Raw genomic sequence first — 7,997 nt, 5'->3', positions numbered from 1 at the left:
CAAAAGAAGTCTTAAAGTAGTCATGTATGGATGTGAGAGTTGGACTATAAAGAAAGCTGAGCACCAAAGAATTGATGCTTTTGAACTGTGGTGTTGGAGAAGACTCTTGAGAGTCCCTTGGACTGCAAGGAGATCCAAGCAGTCTATCCTAAAGGAAATCAGCCCTGAGTATTCATTAGAAGGACTGATGCTGAAGCTGAAAGTCCAATACTTTGGCCACCTAATACAAAGAACTGACTCACTGGAAAAGACACTGATATTGGGAAAGATTGAAGGCGGGAGGAGAAGGGGATAACAGAGGATGAGATGGTTGGATGGCATCACCAACTCGAAGGACCTGAGTTTGAACAAGCTCTGAGAATTGGTGATAGACAGGGAAGCCTGGCGTGCTGCAGTCTATGGGGTTGCAAAGAGTCGGACACGACTGAGTGAACCGAACTGAACTGAATGTTGTTTGGGGTATCCTTCATTGTATTTATACTGTATATTTTAAAAATAGAGGAGATAAGGCATTTAACTAGATTTGATAAAAAGGATATTATATTAATAGTTACATTTCCATATGCAGGAAAAATAATTTTATGGAAAACTGAGGGTAAGCTTTTCCCATAAGTCAAAAGATTTTATAAACAGCAGTTCTCACCACTTCTTATTTTAGTTTATTTATTTTTCTATTTATTTGAATATCTAATATTCATAGATATTCCCACCATCCAGAACTAGCAAATAATCAATTTTTGTATCATTTATTTCAATGAGGTTTTCTTTTGTTTTTAGTAACGAAGATGTAGTTAAGGTCTACTTTTTAAACCTATCTCTATCCTACTCCTCAACTTAACTTTCATACCACTTCATATTATAACTTTAGACCCAATGTTGTGCTTTAGGATATAGATTAACTTAACAAATAAATTTTTTAACACCTACTTTGTGCTCAGTATGTACAAAGTTAATTGGCATTTAATAAACTTGTATTACCTTTTATAGAAATAACAAAAAGAAAAATAGCTGGAAGCAAAAAACAGCTAACACTATTTGACCAGCTTCTCCGTTAAATAATTCCCTCTTTTGGCTTCTGTCTCACCTGTTCTGTACTTGGTCGCTCCATAATTTGAGGGAAAAATAAGAAAACTATAAAATGATCTCATTGGTTCCAATATAAATATATGCTATGCAACTTCATCTAGTGTTTCAATGCCAATTATCAGTTACTATTTCCCATCATTTTCTATCTATCTATCTACCTACCTATCTAGAGAGTATGTGCCAGCAATGTTCTAGATGTGAGAAATAGCCTCAAACAAGACAATGTCCATATCTTTAGGCCCCTAATCATATCCCAACAACACCTAGACCAGAGGTATTTTTGTCTTCCAGGGGGCGTTTAAGCATGTCTGGAGACAGTTTTGTTTGTCCCAACTTGGGGAAGGTGTGCCACAGCCATCTAATAGGCAGAAGCCAAGATGCTGCTAAATATTCTAAAAAGGAAAGGTAAGTCGCACACTTCCCTAAAAGAGAATAAATTATCCAGTCCAAAATATCAATAGTGCCCAAATTGAGAAATCTTGATCTAAACTAACTAAACTATTTCTACAATTTTATAGTCATATATATAAAACCTACTGTGTTCCTTGCAGATGATGTCACATTCTTCTTGAATTAGAAGCTGTGTTCCTTTACTTTTGTCTTTTTGTCTCAAAATGTCTTTGTAGCCTCATTTGGCATTTTCTTACTCTCTTCTTTCTATGGATAAATATTTCTCTTTTAAGACTATTTTCATTCAATATTTATGCCCTACCTTATTCCCCAAGTTATGCTACATACAAAAATGAATTCTGTATCACAGAATAAAAACAGATAAGAAATCAGGCAAAGACTACTATTCCCCTTGGATTCTTTTTCTCATCCTCACTCACCTCCTCCAGAATTTAGTTTTTAGTTTATTTCCTGTCATTCTCTCCACTATACTGTATTTTCATTCTGTGTCCAAAATCTGCCTAATTATATTCTATCCTAAGATATTCTCTGAAACTGATTTCAATCCTTCTTTAACTTTTCTGTATCCCCTGGTACTCCTAGACTGCAGTAGTTTTCTCCTAATTGTTCTCCTAGCCTCTGATCTAGGCTGCACAGTGCTGTAGAATTTAGATTATGTCTACTATTCCATCAGAGCCCTTTAGTAGTCAACCAGTGCTTATGCATTATGACTATGCCATATCAAGCATCTTTTATTTACAGGATGCTGTGCTTGGAACTTGACTTAAGTTAGTAATATCTCCATCATATAGATGAGAAACTGAGGCTTAGAAAGATTTGTTTGTTGTTTAGGCACTAAGTCATGTCCGACTCTTTGTGACCCTTTGAATTGTAACCCATCAGGCTCCTCTGTCCATGGGATTTTTCAGGCAAGAATACTGGAGTGGATTGCCATATCCTCCTCCAGGGGATCTTTCTGACCCAGGGATCGAATCCATGTCTCCTGCATTGGTAGGCAGATTCTTTACTGCTGAGGCACCCAGGAAGCCTCTTAGAGAGGTGAGGTGATGTCAGAATTATATAGCTAGGGAGCACAGGGCCAGGATTCAACTCCACAGCAGTATTATGTCAAAGGTATACGTCTTACTGAACTTTTCCTTCCCTAAGGAATAAAGTCCAAACTCCTTATTTCAGCCTTCAGGATTCTGTGTGATCTGACTCCAAATTTTTTCTAGTCACTGCTGACCTTCATCTATCCCATACTCTTGTTAAAGTACTGTTGTCTTCTTTATATTCTCTTTGCTTTCGTTTCCTCTGTTTGCTCTTACTCATATCCTATCCTCTGTCTATGTAATCCTTCTCATACAACTTTAGAGGCCCAAATACCCACCCACCTTTCAAGTCCAGCTCAAGCTTCCCAGATGAATTCCGTAATCTTCTCTGATCCTTTCTTTTTTCTCCTTGGTAGAGCTTTCCTCACTTTCAAATTTTGCTATTACTAATTATATATATGCTATTTTGCCCCCCCCCCCTTTAATTTTACATCCACTAGAGCAGGGAACTTGTTATGATAGCAATATAATTTTGTGTAGAATTTTACAGAAACTCTATTATATATGCTAAGAACCTGGCAAAGAGTAGGAGCTCAATAAATGTTTGTTTCTTTGACTCTAATCTGCATAGCAGTTCTCCAATTTTTATTTTATTTTATTTTACCAATTTTTATTTTACTTTACGAAAGATAAGTGAACAGAGGGTTGGAGAGATCAAGAGACCTGTCAAAGGACAAAACTGTCCTAAGCACTAGCCCAAGAGTTAAGTCTCCTGTAAAGTGTTCTTTTTACTACACTATCAATGGCTTCTGAGTTTGGCTCCTCCCATATAGTCTAGCACTGTATGTTGGTCTGAGTAGTTATTAAATATGTGCTGAATGAATGAGTGTCTATTAAGAACATATTCTTTCAGTTTGAGAATCATGAAAGATTTATTGGCCACCAGGAATAAGAGCAGTTTAGGATGTCAATCATCCCCATACATGGTATTTATTGTTCACTTAGGCAGAAGGAAAACAAACCCTCCCATTCTGATAATATATCTTAAGCAACATTATGTTGAAGTCTGTGTCATCCTCTTAGAAACACCAGTGCCACACACCTTTAACAAACAAGTTTTAAAATGTTATTTAAAATCATCAGGTAGGAAGAAACTGAGAGAATAATTTTTCAGTTTTTGCTTTTCATTTTTAGGTAGCCAAATTTATCATTTTATTTCTTACTGTTTCTGCTTTTAGGGTCATGGTTAGAAAGGTAACCTCCATTCCAAAGATTCAAGTGTGTTTTCTCCTACTGTTTTAATCATGTCATCCTTTACATTTAGAATCTCTGGTAAGCTCCCCTGGAGAAGGAAATGGCAACCCACTACCATAATTCTTGCCTAAGAAATCCCATGGACAGAGGAGCCTGGTGGGCTATAGTCCATTGGGTCGCAAAGAGTCAGACAGGACTGAGCAATTAAGCACTAATGTAATGTTTTTCTTATATAGTTTAGTGAGTTATTTATTCATCTTCCTTTCTGATTTTAAATTATATACTCCCATATGCCAAGTTCTTATATATGTATAAATATATAGACTTTCTACATTTGCCATTTGTTCTATTGATGGTTTACTCCTGACCTGTTTCTATTTATTTATTTATATTGTCTTAATTACTAAAGTTTTAATTTCTGGCTGGCAATCTCATTTACTACTCTTCTTTAAAAAAATATTCATGGATACTCTAAAGTTTATTCTTAAAAATGAGCTTGTGAAATATTTTGTCAAGATCCCACATTTTAAAAAAAAAACTGGACTTGTGCTTGAGATAGAATAAAAAGTTATAGTTTAGTTTTGGGGAATTCACAGATTTTAAAATGAAATCTTCAAAATCAGAGACCCTGATATGGTTTCCATTTACTCAAGTTTTCTCTTATTTCTCCCAGTACTTTTACAACTCTACAATTTCTGTGTGTTTATATGCATGCAGCCTTTAGTAAAGCATAGTGCTCTAGAGTACGGATGCGGGAATCAGATGGCCTGGGTACCAAACTTAGCTGTCCTGTTAACTTATCACGTAGCCTATTCACCTTTGTGTGCCGCATTTTTTCCTCCTATAATATGGGGACAATAATAATAGTGTCTCCCAGAGTTATTATGAAGATGAAATGGGTTAATATATTAAAAGTGCTTAAAACAGCATATAGCACATAGTAAGTACCACATAAGTACTGCCTAGTATTTTATGTGTTTATATACTGTATGCATTTCATGTTACATACTAAATTAGTGCTTTATACATTGTTATTACAAATGAGATATTTTTTCCCTGTTATCTTCCTTTGATTTCTACTTTATTAGTTTTGATTATAGAGTACGGTCTCAATAAAACACTAAACTGAAATTTTAGCCTCCAGAGGGCCCTGCTTTCTTGTAAATTACTGTTATTTTCCTTCCTTCCTCTTCCTCTCTCCCTTTTTCTTTCTCTCTCTCTTTTTAAAGTTTAAGTTGTATATCATAATGATTTGACTTACATACATCAAGAAATTATTGCAATAACTTTAGTGAACATCCATCATCTCATATAAACATAAAATTAAAGACATAAAAAAAAGATATTTTTCTTTTTTTTGGATATTTTTCTTTATGATGGGCACACTTAGGGTTTACTCCTTAACCATGTTCATATATAACACAAAACAGTGTTAATATATTTATCATGTTGTATGTTATATCCCTAGAACTTACTCATCTTATATACAAAAGATTGTGTCTTTTGATCGCCTTCGTCCATTTCTCTTTCCACCTACCCCCTGCTACTCACTGGTAAACACAAATTTGTTCTCTTTTTCTATGTGATTGTTTGTTCATTTTTGAAGTATAATTGACCTACAACACCATGTTAGTCCCTCTTAATCTGTCTGGTCCTAGACGTTTGTTCGTTGGGAGTCTTTGATTACTGATTCAATTTCATTACTGGTAATCGGTCAGTTCATATTTCTATTTTTTCCTGGCTTAGTCTTGGGAGATTGTACATTTCAAGGAACTTATCCATTTGTTCTGGCCTGCATGAGGCCAGGTTCTGGGGCTAGTGCTGTCACTCTCTTGGGTGATGCTAGGTTAAGGATCTCTGGTTGCAGGGCCCTATGGCACTAGGGCTAATGCCTGTGCATTGGTATGTGGGGCTGTGTCCTGGGTCCTTTGGTGGATGGCTCTAGTACTGGGGAGACTGTGAGTTCAGGAAGTCTTAAGCCATCCAGCCTCCTGGTAGATGGGGCTGTGTTAGTTGTGTGGCCTAAGTTGCCCCATACATACTGACAGGCTGGTAGGCTGAGCCAGGTCTCAGCCCTAATAAGCCAGACAGAGGATTCTAAAATGGTGCTTGCCAGCACCAGTGCCTTTGTGGTAGAACAAGCTCCCCAAAATGGCTGTTGCAAGAGTCTATATCCCCAGAGTGAGCTCCAGTTGCTTCCTGCTTCTTCAGGTGGCTCTCCAAGGTCAGCACATGGGTCTAATCCAGGCTTCTTTTAGATTACTCCTCTGCCCTGGATCCCAGACCTTATGAGATTTTGTGTGTGTCCTTTAAGTGTGGAGACTCTATTTTCCACAGCCCTCTGGCTCTCCCAAAATAAAGCCCCACTGGCCTACAAAACCAGATGTTCTTGGGGCTTGCCTTCCTGGTGTAGAACCCACAACCTGGGGAGTTCAATATGGGGCTTGGAACCCTGTCTGTTTGGGAGAACCTCTGCTATTGTTATTATCTTCCTGTTTGTGGATATAGATCTTGACTCTCTGTCTCCACCCCTCCTTCCCATCTCATTATGGTTTCTTCTTTATATCTCTAGTTGTAGATCTTTTCTGCTAGCTTTCTGATCTTTCTCATCAATAATTGCTCTGTGGTGGTGGTTTACTCACTAAATCTTGTCTGATTCTTGTGAACCCTGTAGCCCTCCAGGCTCCTTTGTCCATGGAATTTTCCAGGCAAGAATACTAGAGTGGGTTGCCATTTCCTTCTCCAAAGGATCTTCCTGACCTAGGGATTGAACCCGCATCTCCTGGATTGCAGGCAGATTCTTTACCACTGAGCCACCAGGGAAAGAGTAGCTATAACTTTTACATGCCAGTGAGAGGAGGTAAGCTCAGTGTCCACCATATTGGCCACTCATCGCTCCCAGAGTTTCTTTTTAAAGAATTTTATGTCACTTAGAGCTAAGTGATGAAACAGAAAATATATGTCTAATGCTTTTGAAAGATCAAGTAAAATAGATTAAAAATCAATAGCTGATCCATTAAATGCCTGCTTGTACTCAGTCATGTCCAACTCTTTGTGACCGTTTGGACTGTAGCCCACCAGAGTCCTCTGTTCTTGGGATTCTCCAGGCAAGAACTGGAGTGAGTTGCCATTTCCTCCTCCAGGGGATCTCCCCCACTCAGGGATTGAACTTGCAACTCCTGCATCTCCTGCATTGCAGGCAGACTCTTTACCACTGAGCCATCAGGGAAGTCTCAGATGGTTCACTGAAAACTCACAAAACAAACAGCCATCTTGCAAAACTGATGAAAGAGAAAATAGCAGAAAAATGCAAAGACAAGCAAACAAAAAAATAAACAAACAAACAAACCCTGAAATTAACAGAAAAATGTGAATATCCAAAAACTTTAAATTTGTGAGAATACTCAAAGTTTAACTTGTTCATAAAGAGAAACTTTTCACAAAATAAAGTATTATCTAAGAAAAATATATCATGAAAATACATGAAGAGGTGGAAATTGAACTCATTAGTAACCGAAGAAATGAGAAACACTACCAAAGTTCTACCTCTGAAAAAGGCATCAAGTCCAATTCTTTTAAACATGGATTCTATGAAAACTTTTAAGACACTGTTATTTACAGAAAATTGAAAAAGGTGGAAAACTTGATAACTCATTCAGTGAGGCTAATTCTGTGAAACCAAATTAATGAGGAATAGCAGAAGAAAAGAAAAAACTACAGTCCAATCTTAATAATGAAATAAATGCAAAAATCCTAAATAAAATACTAGCAAACTTAATTAGGGCTTCCCTGGTGGTTCAGATGGTAAAGCGTCTGCCTGCAAGGTAGGAGACCCAGAGAAGGAAATGGCAACCCATTCCAGTACTCTTGCCTGGTAAATCCCATGGACAGAGGAGTCTGGTAGGCTACAGTCCATGGGGTCACAAAGAGTCGGACACGACTGAGCAACTCCACTTTCACTTTTCAGCAAACTTAAAAGCATTTTAAAAGTTGAATGTACCATGACCAAACAGATTTTATTCAAGGAATGCAAATCTGTAGTTGACAATAGAATAAATGGTAAATAAATAAAGGATGAAAAACTCCATTTATAAAATATCTACAGTGGTTCAATCCCTATGTTAAATCCTTTGCTACATTTTCATTTAAGTCTTATGTTACCTTTGAGACATGTCTTAATGCAAAGTGCATTAACATGAGTCATTTATGAATTAT

The sequence above is a fragment of the Odocoileus virginianus genome, chromosome 31 (assembly GCF_023699985.2).
Source record: "Odocoileus virginianus isolate 20LAN1187 ecotype Illinois chromosome 31, Ovbor_1.2, whole genome shotgun sequence".
In the NCBI taxonomy this organism is placed as follows: Eukaryota; Metazoa; Chordata; class Mammalia; order Artiodactyla; family Cervidae; genus Odocoileus; species Odocoileus virginianus.
The sequence above is the reverse complement of the archived record's forward strand: the minus strand, read 5'-3'. Positions refer to the sequence as shown.